Below are 19,557 nucleotides of genomic sequence, written 5' to 3'. Positions count from 1 at the left end.
CCCATCTGAAGGTCACTGGTCCTCACCATGGTGCACACGCAGGGATCTCCAATAAATATTTGGTTAATTGATTGATCTGTAAAGCGACCATTGTTGAGCATCTGCAAAATCATCAATAAGGAGCATCTTAGCTCCCTGATGCAACAGAAACAGGACATGCTGAAACAGAGGAATTCAGGGCAGTGTCTGCTTTGAATTTAAGACTAAAGCTAATTCAAATTGCTGTCAGAAATCTGGAACCATTTTGCTGGCTAGAACTTGCTAGTGAAGGCATGAAGAAGCGTGTTTCTTTTTCCTTAAGGCCCATTTATAACATCCTGGAAACTGTTGCTGGATCCTAAGTTTTCTCTGTGTGCTAAGGCCTCCCTCTCTAACCCCTCACCTCCTCTCTGTCAGCCTGCCCTCTACCCTAGACAGAAAGCAACCTCATTACTTTCCTATAAGTCTTGCCTTTCCCATCTCACCCAGACCACTGTCTAGTTTTCTTCTTTCCTCTGGTTCCTGGAGTTCATTACCATCCTTTTTGCCATTCCCAGAGATAGCCTGAACTCTCACCCACATCAGAACGATCTTCCTCCAAAGTATTTACTAAGTGACTTTCTGCATGCAGTGCTGTGCTGAACAAACAGCAAATAAATTCATAGAGCAAGGTCCACTCCCTTCAGGTGTGTTGTCCTCTGTAAACACCAACAGGGATGGGACTTCGAGGATTTTGGTCAGTTAATAAACAGAGTACTTCTTTCTTTTCCTTTTATTTCTCTTATGCATAATCTCTCTTTTCTTGTCTGTAACATGGGAACCAGATCACTTGCCTCACGGAGCTGTTTAGAGGAATAAGTGAGGTAATTTACCCAAAAGTACTTGACAGTGGTAAAGTTCGCTGTGTACATGCTTGTTTTTATTTTCATCGCCTGGCATAATACCTGGAATGTCAGGTGCTTGTAATTCTTTTGTTGGAAGAATAAGTGAATGAAATTTTAAAAAGTCTCTGCACCCTGCTAGAATCAGGTTGGAAAGTGACTATGCACACTCGTGAAATACCACAAGAACCGTGTATAACAACACCTCACTTACTGAGATGCCTTTTTGTGTAAAAGCAATTATCTGGAGCATAGTTAAAAAGCAGTGTTCCCAAGAGCAGCCAGAAAAAATGTCCCCGGACACATGCACCAAAGTGTGTGCACTTGAGCCATTAAGGAGGTCTTGAAACAGAGCCTACTTCGTTTTAGAATTTTATTCATTCTTTTCACAAACCTGCTTTTCTGGGCTCTCAGCCCTACAGCCACATTTTAGGGTAGAAATGGAAGGTGGAATCACCTGTGAAAGGGAGCAGATCACTGACAGGACAAATCTAAAAATGGGTATTTTAAATAATGGCCATTGTGATCAAATAAAGTCCAAACTAGATTTAGCATCTTCTGAAGACATTCACGTTAAATGATACAGTTTAGATATGTTAAGAGGAACGTGTGCTCTTAAAATATTAACTCCAGTGGTGAGAAAAATGCAGGTTGCAAGTAGCACACAGCATGACTGTCAACTAATGGGAAACGATGCTGCCTAGGTTCAACGCATCCATGTTGGAGGCCCAAGCAGAGGCCACTCCCAGTGAGCGCTTTCCCCTGGAGGGAGAATTTGAGCAGCAGCAGCGGTGTGGTAGCAGGTACCTTCTGCGGCAATACTCTAATTGCCTTGTCTGTATTAACACATTCAGTTCTTGCAACCTACATATCAGGTAGCCTTATTATTATCCTTTTCCAGATGAGAAACTGAGAACAGAGAGGCACAGTAACTTGTCCAAGGTCACACAGGAATGGAAGTGAGCCTACGCTACTCATCACCATGCTAATCGCTTCCCAGGTTTTCAGAGAGAAGAATAAAATTCAATGGTGAGGAGAAGAATAACAGGAGCAATGCCGTGAGCAGCGATGCCAATGGGAAAAGGAATTAAGATGATGCTTTAAAGTATTGTGAGATTTGAAAAGCTGCCATGTAGTTTTTTTGCAACATAAAGAAAACTCCATGAAGAAAGTATAGGTAGGGTATTGTCTGAAGGATGCATTTTAAGAGACCGTCATTCAGAAATGGGGTGACCATGTAACAGGATGACTGTGATTTCATAAAGCTCTTGTTTCAGGTGTGTGTGTTGGGATCTGGTATAAAATTTTTTTCTTCCTGGGAATCCCAGTCAAGAGACTTTGAAAGCCCTTGCCCTATAGAGTTAGATTCCCCACAAGGACAAAGCTGGCATGAGTGGCCTGTGACCAGGGGTCAGATTTGCTGTCTCACTGCTCACAGTCCCCATTCCTCCAGTGACATCTTCTGACTTAGTAGTTCCATCTGCCTTGCCTGCTCAGATTTGCAGAGGGAGGGACCACATCTGACCCAGGTGCTCAGGAAACATCCAGATATGGGTACGTTTGCAAAGCTGTTCTTACTGGATGCTGTGTAAATGCACAAACAACCACTCATGCAATAACACACTGATGGAGAGCTTACTATGTTAAGGGCCTTATGTTACGAGACTGAGTTCTGCCATTTTTGGTTTAACAAATAGATAACTGATGCAACAATTTTTAAAAAATATATATTTTGTTGCACTTTAGGTTCTGGGGTACACATGAAGAACATGCAAGATTCTTGCATAGGTACATACATAGCAATGTGGTTTGCTGCCTCCATCCCTATCACCTATATCTGGCATTTCTCCCCGTGTTATCCCTCCCCTTCTCCCTACCCCCCACTGTCCCTCCCCTAATCCCCCCCCAACAGACCTCAGTGTGTGATGCTTCCCTCCCTGTGTCCATGTGTTCTCATTGTTCAACATCCGCCTATGAGTGAGAACATGTGGTGTTTGATTTTCTGTTCTTGTGTCAGTTTGCTGAGAATGATGGTTTCCAGGTTCATCCATGTCCCTACAAAGGACACGAACTCATATTCCATGGTGTATATGTGCCACATTTTCTTTATCCAGTCTATCATCGATGGGCATTTGGGTTGGTTCCAAGTCTTTGCTATTGTAAACAGCACTGCAATGAACATACATGTGCATGTGTCTTTATAATAGAAAAATTTATAATCCTTTGGATACATACCCAGTAATGGGATTGCTGGGTCAAATGGAATTTCTATTTCTAGGTCCTTGAGGAATTGCCACACTGTCTTCCACAATGGTTGAACTAATTTACACTCCCACCAACGTGTAAAAGTGTTCCTATTTCTCCACATCCTCTCCAGCATCTGTTATCTCCAGATTTTTTAATGATCGCCATTCTAACTGGCATGAGGTGATATCTCAATGTAGTTTTGATTTGCATTTCTCTAAAGACCAGTGATGATGAACATTTTTTCATATATTTGTTGGCTTCATATATGTCTTCTTTTGAAAAGTGTCTGTTTATATCCTTTGCCCACTTTTGAATGGGTTTGTTTGTTTTTTTCTTGTAAATCTGTTTTAGTTCTTTGTAGATTCTGGATATCAACCTTTTGTCAGACGGGTAGATTGCAAAAATTTTTTCCCATTTTGTTGGTTGCCGATTCACTCTAATGATTGTTTCTTTTGCTGTGCAGAGGCACTGGAGTTTAATTAGGTCCTATTTGTCTATTTTGGCTTTTGTTGCCAATGCTTTTGGTGTTTTAGTCATGAAGTTCTTGCCTATGCCTATGTCCTGAATTGTTTTGCCTAAGTTTTCTTCTAGGGTTTTTATGGTGTTAGGTCTTATGTTTAAGTCTTTAATCCATCTGGAGTTAATTTTAGTGTAAGGTGTCAGGAAGGGAGTCCAGTTTCTGCTTTCTGCACGTGGCTAGCCAGTTTTCCCAACACCATTTATTGAACAGGGAATCCTTTCCCCATTGCTTGTTTTTGTTACGTTTGTCGAAGATCAGATGGTTGTAGATGTGTGGTGTTGCCTCCAAGGCCTCTGTTCTGTTCCATTGGTCTATATCTCTGTTTTGGAACCAGTACCATGCTGTTTTGATTACTGTAGCATTGTGGTATAGCTTGAAGTCAGGTAGCATGATGCCTTCAGCTTTGTTCTTTTTGCTTAGAATTGACTTGGCTATGTGGGCTCTCTTTTGGTTCCACATGAAGTTTAAGATGGTTTTTTCCAGTTCTGTGAAGAGGGTCATAGGTAGCCTGATGGGGATAGCATTGAATCTATAAATTACTTTGGGAAGTATGGCCATTTTCATACTTCCCACAGAGAAATGGCACAGAGAAAAACTGTATTTTGCATAGAAAAATTTTAAATGGCACAGAGAAAAATTTTATTTGAAAGGAGAGAAAGAAAACAAATCCCTTCCCTTGTATATCTCTTCCCCTGTATATCTGCAGCTTGACAAGCTTCAGTTGAAGGGTTGGCTTTAAGTCTGTTTTCATTTCCAGTGGGTACGCTTTGAGTTGGCACACAAATTCAATGTGTGAATGGTGTGGGAGTTAAGAAAGTTGCATTGCTATTTCTCTTTTTAAAATTAACAGTGGAATCCTTATGCGAGCCGTGTAGGCTCCGGAATGTGCCACACGCTGTTCTCTAACTGCATAATGAGGGAGTTCTCCATAATAAAGTAGTCCTCATTCTTGCCAAAATTAGTGCCCCTCCTCCACACCCTCCTCTGAGAGGCAGGAGACTGACAGCTGCTCTGCAGGCCTCCCCGACTCCTATAATTTCACTGTCAATGTAGCCTCCACATCCTAGCTACAGGGCATCTCAGGTGAGGCTTACCGATTGAGTCTACCTGCTCTGAGGTCCCTGTCTTCTTTAGCTTCCTGGCTTTTCCAACACCATGAATACCTTCCTGATCTACGTTATGTGCACATACACTCCTTGGCAAGGTCAGTTCCCAGTGGCTCTCTGCTAGTCTTTATAGGGAAGACCTTTCTACACAAATGTGGTCCTTCAACCAGCAGAAGTGGCACCATGGGAGTTTACTAGAAATGCAGATTCCAAGGCCTACCCCAGCCCTACTTTATCAGAACCTGTGGGTTTTTTTGTTTTGTTTTGCGTTTGTTTTTGTTTTTCAAGATAGAGTCTTGCTCTGTCACCAGAGTGCAGTGGCACCATCTCAGCTCACTGCAATTTCTGCCTCCCGGGTTCAAGTGATTCTCCTGCCTCGGCCTCCTGAGCAGCTGGGACTACAGGTGTCCGCCACCACGCCCAGCTAATTTTTTGTATTTTTAGTAGAGACAGGGTTTCACCATGTTGGCCAGGATGGTCTCAATCTCTTGACCTCGTGATCCATCTGCCTTAGCCTCCCAGAGCACTAGGATTACAGACGTGAGCCACCGCGCCTGGTCCCACCAGAACCTGCGGTTTAACAAGCTCCCGCAGATGATTTGTGTGCACACTACAGTCTGAGGGGTGCTGGGTGTATACTTGGGAGCAGATCAGAAGGCTGTCTAAGTTTCTCTCTTCAGTCTTGATCAACCAATCAACTAATCATCTAATCAAGGCCTACTTTCCTAGGTGGATCATCTTTCATATGCTAAATGTGGAAATCAGAGTAATAAAAAGATACCAGCCCTGGGGGCTCCCAAGTAAAAACTTTTATCATGGTGATTGATTGCAAGATTAAGGACAGTAACGTGGCCCAGGAAGGTAGGAACATGGGGGGCATCTGAGAATTCTGTGGCATCTGTGAATGCAGAGGCTGCCATGCAGTTTAGGCCCCTGCAGTGACTTATCAGGATTATCTTACATTGGGTGGTCATTCTGACAGCAGAGAAAAAGACTCCTGATTTTGTTTTTTGACAAAAAAACCATGGCTGGGCAGGTGGGTGAGTGCACAGGCAGGCCCTGTGTCCTGCTGTGGCTTCTGCACGGGTAACTTAAAACCTCTTCAAGAAAGTCATCAACTAGAAATTAATTTATAGTTATAAAATTATTATAAAACCATTCCTTAAGGATATACTGACCACATATTTAAAGTTTTCCTCCTAGGCTGGGCTGGGTGGCTCATGCCTATAATCCCAGCACTTTGGGAGGCCGAGGTGAGTGGATCACCTGAGGCCAGGAATTGGAGATCAGCCTGGCCAACATGGTGAAAGCCTGACTCTACTAAAAATACAAAAATTAGTCGGGTTTGGTGGCAGGTGCCTGTAGTCCCAACTACTCTGGAGGCTGAGGCACGAGAATCGTTTGAGTCCAGGAGGCGGAGGTTGCAGAGGGCCAAGATTGCATAACTGCACTCCAGTCTGGATGACGGAGCATGACTCTGCCTCAAAAATAAAAATAAAAAAATAATAATAAATTTAAAAATGAGGTGTTCCTTTTAGGTTCTTAAAGTCCTGTGTGGCTCTTCACTTTCCTATGCTTCCATCATCCAACATGCCTTCAAGGTTATTAATTCTTTAGAAATGTGTTTCCATTAACTTCTTTCATTTTCTTTTCTGTGCCATCCCTAAAGTCCAAGCTATTATAACTTCTAATTATAACAGTTATTAGATGACTACTGGTTTACAAAATATTTCCCCAAACACATCTTTAAAATGTCTTTAGCTGCACAGAGTTTCCTAAGATGATGTTTATCAGGCTACTTTCCTGTTTCATAACCACAGTGATGGTCCATCTAAATGACTCTCCTTTATCTTCAGTGCTTCGGTGATCTGGCCTCATGTCACCCAGACAAACTTGGCACATATACCTGAAATATTGGTCAAGATTTCTTTCCCAACATAATCTCTTGACAAATAGAAAGTCACTTTATATATGTCTTTACAAAGTTGGGTGCCTTTTGAAAAACCACTGGTAATGTGCATATTTTCTTTTTGGGGGGACAGAGTCTTGATCTGTTGCCAGGCTGAAATGATCTCAGCTTACTGCAACCTCCCCCTCCCTGGTTCAAGTGATTCTCCTGCCTCAGCCTTCTGAGTAGCTGGGATGACAGGCAAGCACCATCATAACCAGCTAATTTTTGGATTTTTAGTAGAGATGGGGTTTCACCATGTTGGCCAGGGTGGTCTTGATCTCTTAACCTCGTGATCTACCAGCCTTGGCCTCCCAAAGTGCTAGGATTACAGACATGAGCCACGGCACTGGCCAATGTGCATATTTTCTCAATTACTTTATTCGGAAAGAAAAATCACTGCTTGGGGATCACATTTTAGACTGAAATCAGTGCTAGCTTGGGATGCTTATTGAGACTACTTGTTAGAACAAAAAAAAAAAAAAGGAGGAAAAAAAAGACATCAAATACAGTTTAGTAATTACTTCTGGAAGTGTGACCTCTCTTCTAAGACTTTAAAAGTGATTATTTTTGAAAGATTACTTTAAAAATAAAGTAAGAAGGTACTTTGTGGAGATCATGAGTATGCAACTATAGGAAGAAGGGTATAAAAACTCATCTAACGGGGTGGAACTGGTAAATTGTGGCTTGGACAATAACTTTATACATGAATTGAAGTAATGCCATATATCCAATACCTTAGATGACCATAGAGATGAGGTACTCTGTAAAATTGTGGTAGATGACTCAAAATATGCCTGTAAGTGATTATAGTGATGCATGAGAAGAGTTTCAAAGACTGATGTGTAAAATGTGAAAATGGAGAAAAGCAGTGTTTGTATGTTGCATGAGACATGACTGTAAACAAGCATGTGCATTCAAGGAAAGCCTTGCTGCCCACACATTGACACCACAGGGCCTTCCTCAGCAGGGTCAGCACCTAGACCTCCCCAGCCTGAGGGCTCACTATTGGGTCAGTCCACATCAGGTGATCAAGCAAGGTAAAGACAGAAAGCCCTGGCCACTTTGGCTTCACTGAGGGTAACTCTGGTAGGCAACATTTGCTCTAGATCTCCCTGAAGGGTTGGTGGAGTCTTTGTCAGGCTTGTATCACAGTTTAATATCTTTCTCTGCTAAATCCTGCTTCTTTTCTCTTTCTTTGACAGGTATTGATCTCTAAAAAACATTCACATTCCAAATTCCATCTCAGCATCTGTTTCTGGAGAATTCAGTCTGTGTCAGCATGGGTACTATGTTAACAAATATTACAAGAAGATGTTGATTAGTTCATCTACCTCCTTACAAGTTTACACATTCAGGTTGGCTACTGAAATTTTTCTTTAAACATGATCTCATTGGGAAAACTGGGTATCTCCTTATGAATAAGGTCAATTTTTATTGCATACTCTCAGTGTTCCCATTGATACTGTATTAAGGCTGATCCACTCACTTCCCCTCCTGCCCTATCCCCTATTCCCATATCACACCCAATTGCACTCATTCCTCCACTTAGGCTCTGGTTCATGCCATTTCCTCGAAGTAGATTTCTGTCCTTGTGTTCTCTTGCACATGTAGACACTACTCATTCTTAAGGTCTTCAAGGAGAATACTGCTTCCTCCACAAAGACCTCCTCAACTTATGTAGCCTTCTCTTTTATTCTTAACTTTAAAAAATAATGTCATTTTGTTTTAAAAATGCAACTCAGTTAAGTGAAGCTATTTTCTAATCATTTCATGTGAATTATATCTCCCAGTACCTAATACAGCACAGTGAGCATAAGGTAGTTACTAGTAAAAACACTAGTCAATTGAGTAAAATTGATTACTAACAATATTGAAAATATTAAGGAACATCCAAACAATTTAAAGTTTAAATTATACCCTGGGGGAGCAGTATGTTCCAAAGCCTGTTTCCTGGATTTTCTTTTTTCTTTAAAAAATGTTTTTATGGTCAAATTTATTTGGAAAATGTTGCCTGTCATATCTTCCTATTGGGGATGAGTGCACTGGGTAAAGGATTTGAGAAGTCTCTCAGTAAATAAATTGGTTGATTTTAACCAAACTATTTTAATCAAAATGCATTTATTCCCTGTTTTGAATAGCATCTATGAGCATCTCTGTGGAATCTGTGTTGTGCAGAACATACTTTGGGAGCTGTGTCCTGGCAGATAGCAGAGACCTAGATGCCCATAGAAATAGCCTCCGTGTCAAATGGGCTGATGACTGGCACCTCCAAATCTAAGGGGCGACATAGCTGTAGCAGGCTTGAGATGTCACCATTGCAGGCACAGGAAGCCAGCTGAAGGAACAGGAAGGTGGGGCTGGCAGTTCATGCCAGTGACTCATGGGAAAGAGTTGATTTAGGGTAGCCAGTCTCAACCCTGGCTGCACATCGGAATCACCCAGGGAGCTTTAAAACACCCTGACGCCTGGGTCTCACCCCTGGAGACGCTGATGTCATGGGCCTGAGGTGGGGCCTGGGCACTGGTATACTGTAAATTCCCCACAGGATTCCAGTTGCAGCCAAAGCTGAGAGCCACTGCTTCGGGCAAGTGGGGATGCTTGTGTGTGAAATGATTTTTTTCTTCCAGATTCCAGGTTTCTTTTATTGAATGTATCTGCTGTACGGGAAATTACTCTGGGAAATTGATAAGTAAATAACCGTCTGTGCTGCTCATCTTGGCGCTTGAACCTCCGACTGTAAGTAGGGTCTGAGAACCACCAGCGCTGGTTAGAAAGGCAGAGTTTCCCGCCCCACCCAGATCCCGGTCCTGATGCCTGGGTGATCTGTAGGAGCAATGCAGCCTAAGAGCACTGGGCTAGACTGGAGGTGCCTAGTGAAAAGCAGCTCCCCTCACTGGAAGCCTGTGACCCAGAGGGCCTGCTGTGCACCTGCCTCTGACTTTATCTCAGTCCCACAGGTGCAGTCAGGCTGGCTCCTATGCCTCCTGAAAGGCTTGAAAGGCCTCCACAGTACCCTTTCAAACACCAATTCGTCAATATTTTAAGTTGGGGGACCCCAAATTGGTGGAAATCTATCTGGCTGTGTTCCCTGATGCATTAAGAAGCAGAAAAGAACAGAAATATAATTTTATTTCTATAGATGATAAACATTGTCAGAAATGGTTCTTTTCCTTCTTTGTTTTGCATTTAGTGAAGAGTAGGGGAATATCAGAAATGAAGGCCCTGAAAGATGAACTAAATCATCCAAACACCTATGAGCCAGGTATGGGTGAGTCTGCCACTACAGAGGCCCGTGGGAGCTGAGCTGGATGAATGCAGAGTGAAGAGTCAGAGACCCCACAGACGCCAGTGGTGAACTCCTTTGACTGTGTTGGCGCATCTAACTCCACCGTCAAATAGGATCATAACTTGCTCCATCAATGACCCGTTCATAGTGCGTGTCTGTCTCATGCAAGATGTGCTCATTACTTTAACAGAACGTTTACCTTGTAAACGTTTCTCATAATGAAAAACAAACAGACCAGTAACCTCATATTTTTGTGATGAGTAGATTTTTTTGGTTCATCAGCCTGGCCCTTTCTCCATTATCAAGCTTTTGGCAGGGCTGATATTCCAGGGCAAACACTCACCTTCTTGGTGCCCACGAGCAGTGGACCCCTCATTCTGCTTTGGTTTACTGCTTCCACATTAACTCATTAACTAGCTCCCTTATTCATTGTTCAACAGACAATTCTCATCTACTGTGTTGGGAACAGGGCTAGGCAGTGGGTCTTCCTGTTCTTATCTACCTAGAATTCAGAGAAGAACACAGTGCATGGAGCCTAGTGATGGAGAAAACCTCGACGTGGCAACTTCCAGATCCTATCATAGGAGATGGAGCCACATGTCTCTCCAGGATGCATATTCTGGGAGGTTTATTCCCAAGTAGGAAGAGAGTGTGGGTGATAAGCAGCCCCACGCTTGGCAAATGCTCACTAAAGAAGGTATCTTTACTACGGTGGGTCCATCTGCATTCTCCTATTCCATATCCCTTGCCTGTGAAGAGTCTGCAAGGGTTAGGTGCTCCTGCAGCATACCCAGCCTTCTGCATAGGGAAGACGACAAGTTAGACTTCCAAACAAGGTGGCATACAACCGAGAACTCTGTTGGAGGCAGCTAGCAGAAACCCGATCCAAATTAGCTTAAGCAAAACAGAAATTTTATTTTAAGGATATGGGAGAGATTTGTCAATTACAGCTCAATAAAACAGGGAAAAGGATGTGGGGAAGGTGCATGTCTCATGGAATCCAATGGAGCCAATGCTTAGACTTTGGGAATGACACAAATCCAAAAACATGAATGCCCTTAGGACTCTGCTTCTAATATTCATATAATTGATAATATTTGTGGAGCATTTATTATGTCCTAGGCACTTTTTCCACTTAGGTTCATTGCATTTTATTTATTTATTTTTACAACAACTCTGTAAAATCTGAACTAAAATTATTCCATGTTTCAGAGGTGGAAGCCTGGGGAAGTAAAGGCACATGTCCAATGTCACACAGCTATTGTAGTAAGAGAGCAGGTGTGAATATAGAGCCTGTGCTAGTGACCCTCACCATACCACCGTCTCCTGCCTTGGTGCTGACTGCTGTCCCCTGTCCCTCAGCTCAACTCACCCCAAGTTTCACACATCCATCCATCAGTCTATGGGGACACCACATTTTTCTGTCTCACGTCATGTCTCAAGGAAAGGACTATGATTGGCCAGCTTGGGTTAAGTCCCAGGGGTTTCACCCAGAGGAGGCTCTGCCATACCAAGGAGAAGAGATGGGGGAGAGTGAGCGCTTCAGGGGCAAGGTGACCATTTTCAGGAACTGAGTGCTTCTGGGCAGCCAAACAATTGTTAACTACAAATTTCACCTTTGCCTCCTGCATGACTTTTCATTTTTGCTTTACTTTCCAGCAATTTAGAAATAAATTTAATTTTCTTTCTCTCTTTCTTTTTTTATACATTTAATTGTCAGAGGCACTGACTAACTCATTCCACATGTCTGGGAGTGTCTAGTTCTCTGCCCTATTTTACAGAGCTTTCCTCTTCTTTTACTATTTTTTTCAATCAGTAAAAAAAAATTCAATTCTCCTGTTTCATACTGTGTTTGATTTTTTGGTAAGCTGTCTTAGCTTACAAAAACATTTATGGAAATATGTGAGGGATAAATTATGGATTAAAAAAGAAAAAAGACTTCAGAGTTATGCTATCAACATGATCGCTACTAGCCATGTATGACTATTTAAACTTAAATTAATTAAAATTAAATAAAATAAAAAATTTAGTTCCTCAGTCACACAAGCCATAGTTTAAATGCTCAACAGCACAGTATAGTTCTATATTACAGACTATTTCCCTAATTGCTGAAAGTTCTGCTGGGTAGTACTGCCACACAGGGTTTCAACAATGGTGTGCTGTCTCTGAAATAATGAGCTCCCTAAAGGAAGTGGCTGGATGACCTGTGTTCACCCTCCAGATCCCAGGGGTTGTGAGTCCCAGCTTTCATTCCCACCATTATGTTTCCTGTTGATTACTTCCTGACTCACTTCCCTATTCATTTTCTCAAAGCCAACATTTACATCACATAAGTTATTCCTTTTCTGTTGCAGAAAAAATATGCAATGGTAATAGGGGGGTTGAAGGGACATTTATTACTGATACTAAAAATGTAATGCACTTAATTAGAGGTGGGACTGAAGGAATGTGTGAACTGAAAATGCTGGCTAACAAAATTGTTTACACATGGAAATGCGGTAAGAGCCCCGAAACAGAGCTCCCATGTTCTCCCTGGTGGGAAAGTTTCCATCTTTCCTCTTTTTGTAACTGTCCAGAAAAGACAGAATGTTTTTGATCAAAGTGGCTTTGAATCTTTAGCATTACTTTCTCCCATTGGAACAGAACTTTTTCCCATGCAGTGCCAATCCACACATATAGTTTCTGCAGCTCCTTAGTTTTATTGGGATGGGGGTGGGGGGGGGGGACACCATCCTGTTTGAAAGGGTTTACAGCTGATACTACTGTTCACAGTAAATTCCTAGAGTGGGAGGAGGTAGAGGCACATTTTTGGAGCAGCTAGGTGGCTGGAAGAGATTCTCCGCCCCCAAGACTGGTCAGCTGCCCTGTGAAAATGAGAGCTGCTCACTTCTCCTTGGCAGTGTGCTCCAGCAGGGAGATTGGTCCCTAGATATAGCACCTTCCAGCAATGTTCTCATGCCCCAAGGCTGTTATTGAAATAGCAGGGTTGTCAAACCTGAAGGAACCATTGCCTGTGGGCTGCAGGGACCTGGAACCCTGACCCAAACCAGGACGGAGGAGGTGCTCAGTAATGATTATGATTCAGCTGTCCAACAGCTCAGTAAAAGGGGGACTAGGAGTCACATGCAACTTGATTTAAAGGATTCCAAAAATATGTGATATTTATTGTGCACCTGAGTTCAAGAACTGATATTCTTGCTTACTGAAGTTGAACGTACTAAGTTTGGACATAAAATTTGAGGGGCGGGTAAGGGCAGTGTCTTTGTGACTGGCATGCACAGAACACAGATGACATTCTGAAAGCCACCGTCCAGGACTGAAGAGTTGCTTTCTACATTCTGGAATTATGACACGAGGTTCACTTTAGAGAGTCTTTTGTGGATAAGCCGCATCAATGAACAGTCCTAGTGTGTGTGAGTGTGAGCTCAGCTTTGTTCTGTCAAGTCTTAAGACAGCATTTGATTTAGCAATTGATTCAATTACATTACATGTGGATTTGGCAAAGTGGTGTGTGTGTGTGTGTGTGTGTGTGTGTATTTCTTTTAAACAATGATGATAACCTTTCTGAATTCAGGTGGAAGCTGTCTTGACTGACAGCCAGGTACCTGGTGATTAACTCTCCGTTTCTTTTGTGAAACATACAAACATGCCCTGAGCTCACTGAGCTCTCACAGCTGGTAGGACGGGAGGCTCCTCTTTAGTAGGCTCACTGTGTTGTTTGCCTGTTTCCTAGCCTGTTCATTCCACTTAATTGTATCATGATAACTACACAATTTGAGCAAATATTACTGAAACCAGTGACACACAGGTACACAAAGAAAGGGGAAGTGTTTCCAATGAAAAGAAGCAAAATGCTTGGGAAAGATTCAACGAGGAAAAGTTGCTTTAAATGTGTTGTTGGATTATATTTGATGGTTATGAGTACAGAATCTAAGATTCTTTAGTCAAGATGCTTTACACTGTCTTTAAATTCTCATTTCACAAAGGAAACTCAAATGAGACAACATGGAGGATGCATTATCTGTGTGGTTCACCAAGAGAGGGAACAATACAGCACTCTAATCAGCACATCTATATTCAAAGAAAGGCACTGGCTGAAAAAAGCACTGGTGAGTAAATAGACATCTCAGTTCTCTGCTAAAATAAAATGTTTGCAGAGGCAAGAGTCCCTTTGACTGCCCGTTGAGCGCCCTCTGCTGGCCGGGAGGGAAGGGTGCCACGGCGGGGACGGCGTGGAGGCCCCACCCACGGTTTAGTTTCAGATCAGCATTTTTCAGTTCTAAGATGCAGATTTCCGGTTCCAATGAATGCCGGCTGAAAATAGGGCCGTGGTTAAATCAATATCATGAAACTATTTTACGCCCGTAGTACTTTCATCTATTTTTATAAGAATGTTTTGTAGTTGAGAAACCTAAAGAGACGATGAATTTCCCCATCGCCCCCGACTATTTTGCCTTTCAGTGACTTGGTAATATTTTACAATAGGTGCCGATTCAAAGGCAGTGGCTTTCAAAAAGTACAGCTGCTCTTCTTTGGTGCCGCTATGCAGAATGACGATGTGAAATGAAAATGATTCTGACTATGGGAAGGTCTGATTTTCCTATGAATGAAAACAATCATGTGTGCAACAGAGAGCTCTCTCTCTCCAGCCATCGAGGGACTTTTTGCAGAGAGAGAAAAGGATGCTAAAGGCATGTTCCCGATACTGCAGACTTGGCGAGATGGCGGCGGGCTCCTCCCGCCTCTGCAGCAGCGTCACAATCAATAATGCAGGGCTCTGCGGCAGAGGAAGCGCCTGCTTTTATATAGGGGCGCCGGGACCCCGGAGCAGGTCTGGTCCATTAGCCCATCGCGCCATCTAGCGTCCGCAAGGGCTCATAGCAGGTTGAAGCTGGACAGTCTGGAGACTGCAGTCTAGCTTTTGCAGAAGGGTAACTTTTAGCCTTCTGCAAAATCTAGATCTCACTTAATGTAGATCTCACTTAAGAAGGCATATACAAAGTCAGTGCAGTGTTTATTCATTTGCCTGTCAGATTCGTAATTTTAAGACTGGAAACTCTAAATATTTGCCAAGCTCCTGCTGTAGGTCAGTCATGTTGTGGGTACCAAGGCGATGATGTCTGAGTCTCTATTTTCAGTGACCCAGTCTAGTAGGGACAAGCCATATGAACATATGTCTAGTTAAATCTGAATTTCAGGTTAACAAGAAATTTGTTTTTAGTGTGTCTCCCATATATGCTAAAGCAGTTAGCTGGCATCTATTATTATCATTATTTTTATAAGCAAAATCCTGCAACCCTGCATTTAAACAGGTAATTGCAGTACAGGTTTTACAAGGGCAGGGTGACAGACTAATTGCTTGAGGAGCTTTGCTGTAGGAGCTGGTTAGGAAGGCTTCTCAGGGGAGAAGTCACTTGTGCAAACTGCTCATCAGATAATGGAGTGGGCAGGATTGTCCTGGTAGAATCACATAAGCAAAAGCAAGCAGCTGGGGGACTCACAGCACAGCAGGTCTGTGCTGCCCGAGCTGGGAGGTGAGGCAAGGAGAGTGCAGGGGTGAGGTTGTTTTGTTGTGCAAGGCCTTCTACCCTGTTCCCAGGAACTGCCTTTTATTCCAGGGGGAGTGAAAAAGGGGTTTTGAATGGGAGAGTGGCATGATCAAATTTGTGTTTAAGAAAAAGAGATCAAATAGCAATGTTGAGGCTGGACTAGGGAAGGTAGGAAGCTGGGAGGCAGGGAGGCCTGACGGAAATTATCCGAGATCAGTGAGTTCAGCAAAGTAGCAGAGCTTGAATGTGAATGCAGATCTTCTGACTCCAGGTCCAGGATGTCTGTCACTGTCCCTATCTAATTGAATTATGATTCACATGTGCAACTATTTTACAAATCAGGAATGACACACCGCATTATGCATACTTTTCCTTCTCTGAAAGATTAGCTTCACTCACATTTGGAAATATTAAAAAATATTTCTTCTCTCCCTTCTCCTTCGCTTGTGGTCGGCCTTGGTGTCTGCCTCTGATCAACTCCACCCTATTTCCCCACACAGAGCTCCCCCTGCAAACCAGACTAACAAGGCCAAGTGACAAAATGAATTATATCCCTCTGAGATATTTGGCCTTGTTTTCCTTGGGCAAAAGCCTGACTCCTTAAAATGCCCTTGAAAGGAGGACACCTGCTTATTTTCAAGGAGGCTCTGACCCAAGCCCCACGCAGATGGCTGGGCAGAGCATTTTGTGGTGGTCAGGGGTTGCTCATTTTTGGACCTGGTTTATTAAAAGTTAGATAGGAGACCAAGCAGAGCCTCTGACTCTTTGCCCCTCCATCCATAGTGGGGGGCATTGGCAGCACCTTAGCACACACAGAACAGCCCCTCAGAGAATGCACAGGTGTTGATGAACAAGGCTTCTATACATGTTAGTGGAGGAAGAAGAGAAAACAAACTTATTCTCTCATGCACTTATGACTAGAGTCATGTTGGGATCTTGAGGCTAGGGCTTTGTAAAAAAAATGGGATGCTTTTAACAGAAAGGCATATAGAGAAAAGGTGAGACGTGCAGTACAGTCACGTCACATAATGATGTTTTAGTAAATGACAGACCACATATTCAAAAGTGATCTCATAAGGTTATAACGTAGCCGAAAAATTCCAATCATTTAGTGATGTCATAGCCATTCCAACATCACAGTGCAATGCATCTGATGTTTGTGGTGATGCTGGTGTAAACAAAGCAACCGCACTGCCAGTCTTATAAAAGTATAGAACATAGGGCTGGGTGTGGTGGCTCACGCCTGTAATCCCAGCACTTTGGGAGGCCTAGGTGGGCAAATTATGAGGTCAGGAGTTCGAGACCAGCCTGGCCAACATAGTGAAACCGCGTCTGTACTAAAAATACAAAAAAAAAAAAAAATTAGCTTAGCATGGTGGCAGGCACCTGTAGTCCCAGCTACTTGGGAGGCTGGGGCAAGGAGAATTGCTTGAACCCGGGAGGTGGAGGTTGTAGTGAGCCAAAATTGCACCACTGCACTCCAGCCCAGGCGACAATCTCAAAAAAAAAAAAAAAAAGAAGTATAGCACATACAGTTATGTACAGTACATAATATTTGATAATAAATGACTGCATTACTGATTTACATATTTACTCTACTATATTTTTATCATTATTTTAGAGTGTAATCCTTCTACTTATTAAAAAAGTTAGCTATTACACAGCCCCAGGCAGGACCTTCAGGCAGTATTTTAGAAGAAGGCATTGTTATCGTAGGAGCTGACAGCTCCATGCATGTTTTTGCCCCTGAAGGCCTTTCAGTGGGACAGGACGTGGAGGTGAAAGGCAGTGACATTGATGATCCTGACTCTTTGCAGGCCTAGGCTAATGTGGGTGTTTGTGTCATAGTTTTTAATTTAAAAAAGTTTTAAAAGAGGCCGGGCATGGTGGCTCAAGCCTGTAATCCCAGCACTTTGGGAGGCCGAGGCGGGTGGATCACGAGGTCAAGAGATCGAGACCATCCTGGTCAACATGGTGAAACCTCGTCTCTACTAAAACCACAAAAAAAAAATTAGCTGGGCATGGTGGCATGTGCCTGTAATCCCAGCTACTCAGGAGGCTGAGGCAGGAGAATTGCCTGAACCCAGGAGGCAGAGGTTGCGGTGAGCCGAGATTGCACCATTGCACTCCAGCCTGGGTAACAAGAGCGAAACTCCGTCTCAAAAAAAAAAAAAAAAAAAAAAAAAAAGTTTTAAAAGAAAAAAAGTTAAAAATAGAAAAAAGCATATAGAATAAAGATTTAATTTATTTATGATCAATATTATTTATTTATAAAGCAGTACAATGTGTTTTAAGCTGTGTTGTAAAAGTGTCAAAAAGTTGGCCCGGTGCATTAGCTCATGCCTGTAACCTCAGCGCTTTGGGAGGCCAAGGTGTGTGGATCATTTCAGGTTTGAGATCACCCTGGCCAACATGATGTAACCCTTGCCTCTACTAAAAATACAAAAATTAGCCAGATGTGGTGGCGTGCACCTGTAATCCCAGCTACTTGGGGGCCTGAGGCAGGAGAATTGCCTGAACTTGGGAGGTGGAGGTCGCAGTGATCCAAGATCGCACCACTGCACTCTAGCCCAAACGACAGAATGAGACAGTTTCAAAAAAAATCAAAAAGTTTAAAAAAAGTTAAAAAGCCTATAAAGTAAAGCTAAGGTTAATTTATTATTGAAGAAAAAATAGGCTACACCAAGTCTATTTGTTCATAGGTCTACAGTAGAGCACAGGAAAGGCCTAGGCCTTCCCATTCACTCACCACTCGCTCACTCACCCAGAGCAACTTCCTGCCTGCAAGCTCCATTCATGGTAAATGTCTTATACAGGGAGACCATTTAAAATCTTTTATATGATCTTTTTACTGTACCTCTTATATGTTTATATACACAAATACGTATCATTGTGCTATAATTGCCGACAATATTTAGTCCTGTAACGTGCTGTACAGGTTTGTAGCCTAGAGCCACAACCTCCGCCATACAGCCTGGGTGTGCAGCAGGCCATACCAAGTAGGTCTGTGTCAGTTACTTTAAGATGTTTGCACATGACAAAATTACCTAACAACGCACATCTTAGAACATGTCCCTGTCTTTCAGGGAAAATGTGGCACATATACACCATGAAATACTAGGCAGCCATCAAAAACAATGAGTTCGTGTCCTTTGTAGGGACATGGATGAACCTGGGAACCAACATTCTCAGCAAACTGACACAAGAGCAGAAGATCAAACACCGCATGTTCTCACTCATAGGCGGGTGTTGAACAATGAGAACACATGGACACAGGGAGGGGAGCACTACACGCTGGGGTCTGTTGGGGGGAAATAGGGGAGGGACAGTGGGGGGTGGGGAGTTGGGGAGAGATAGCATGGGGAGAAATGCCAGATATAGGTGAAGGGGAGGAAGGCAGCAAATCACACTGCCATGTGTGTACCTATGCAACAATCTTGCATGTTCTTCACATGTACCCCAAAACCTAAAATGCAATTAAAAAAAAACAAACATGTCCCTGTCTTTAAGCAACATGTGACTGTAATTGGTAATAGTTTGCAAATGGCAGGGAAGGATGCAATGGATAAATGTATGCAAAATTATAGACATGCTTAGCTTTGGTAGTATACAGTATGTAGCATAAGGTGATTTAAAGGGACTACCTTTTAAATCACCAAGTTTCTATTGAGCACCTACCATGCAAACGTCCTTCAGCCTTGCTGGGCCTGCAGTACCACCTGGCAGGCAGAGCTGCTGCATGATTACAGACCCAGTTGCAGGCCCAGCCAGGAGTGGACAGAGAGCTATGGGAGACGGTACAGATGCTCCCCACTGGTTTTGGTTCTGAATTCTGTGAATTTTCAGGGGAGAGTCCACACTCCAGGAGAATGGCAGTTTTGTGAAGCTTAGGGTATTTGTAGCAAGTATGAGTATGACTTCACAGCTTCATTTCCTTTAATTCAAATTAAACCAGACTCTGAACCCTCCTCCCCTGCCTCCATCCTGAGGTGGATTTGTTCTAAGGTATCATTGGCACATTCCTCCGCACCCTGAGAC

At 42.9% G+C, this 19,557-nt stretch overlaps 1 long non-coding RNA gene across 2 annotated transcripts in view; it reads left to right on the top strand.

Annotated features, from left to right (window-relative positions):
• The window catches only part of LOC116549435, a 74,725-nt gene that overhangs the window by 51,958 nt on the left and 3,210 nt on the right, over window positions 1–19,557 (top strand). Inside the window, exons 3-5 of one of the 2 annotated variants that reach the window (XR_004267875.1) lie at window positions 7,887–8,039; window positions 9,312–9,420; window positions 13,957–14,079. This is a non-coding gene — a long non-coding RNA (uncharacterized LOC116549435). Of the gene's footprint in view, window positions 1–7,886; window positions 8,040–9,311; window positions 9,421–9,874; window positions 14,080–19,557 lie in introns of both variants that reach the window. The other variant, XR_004267874.1, reaches the window with a different exon arrangement.

Source organism: Sapajus apella, unplaced genomic scaffold (genome assembly GCF_009761245.1).
Source record: "Sapajus apella isolate SASKATOON/1434 unplaced genomic scaffold, GSC_monkey_1.0 scaffold6, whole genome shotgun sequence".
In the NCBI taxonomy this organism is placed as follows: Eukaryota; Metazoa; Chordata; class Mammalia; order Primates; family Cebidae; genus Sapajus; species Sapajus apella.
Note: the sequence above shows the minus strand (reverse complement) of the source record. Positions and strands in the feature narration are given on the sequence as shown.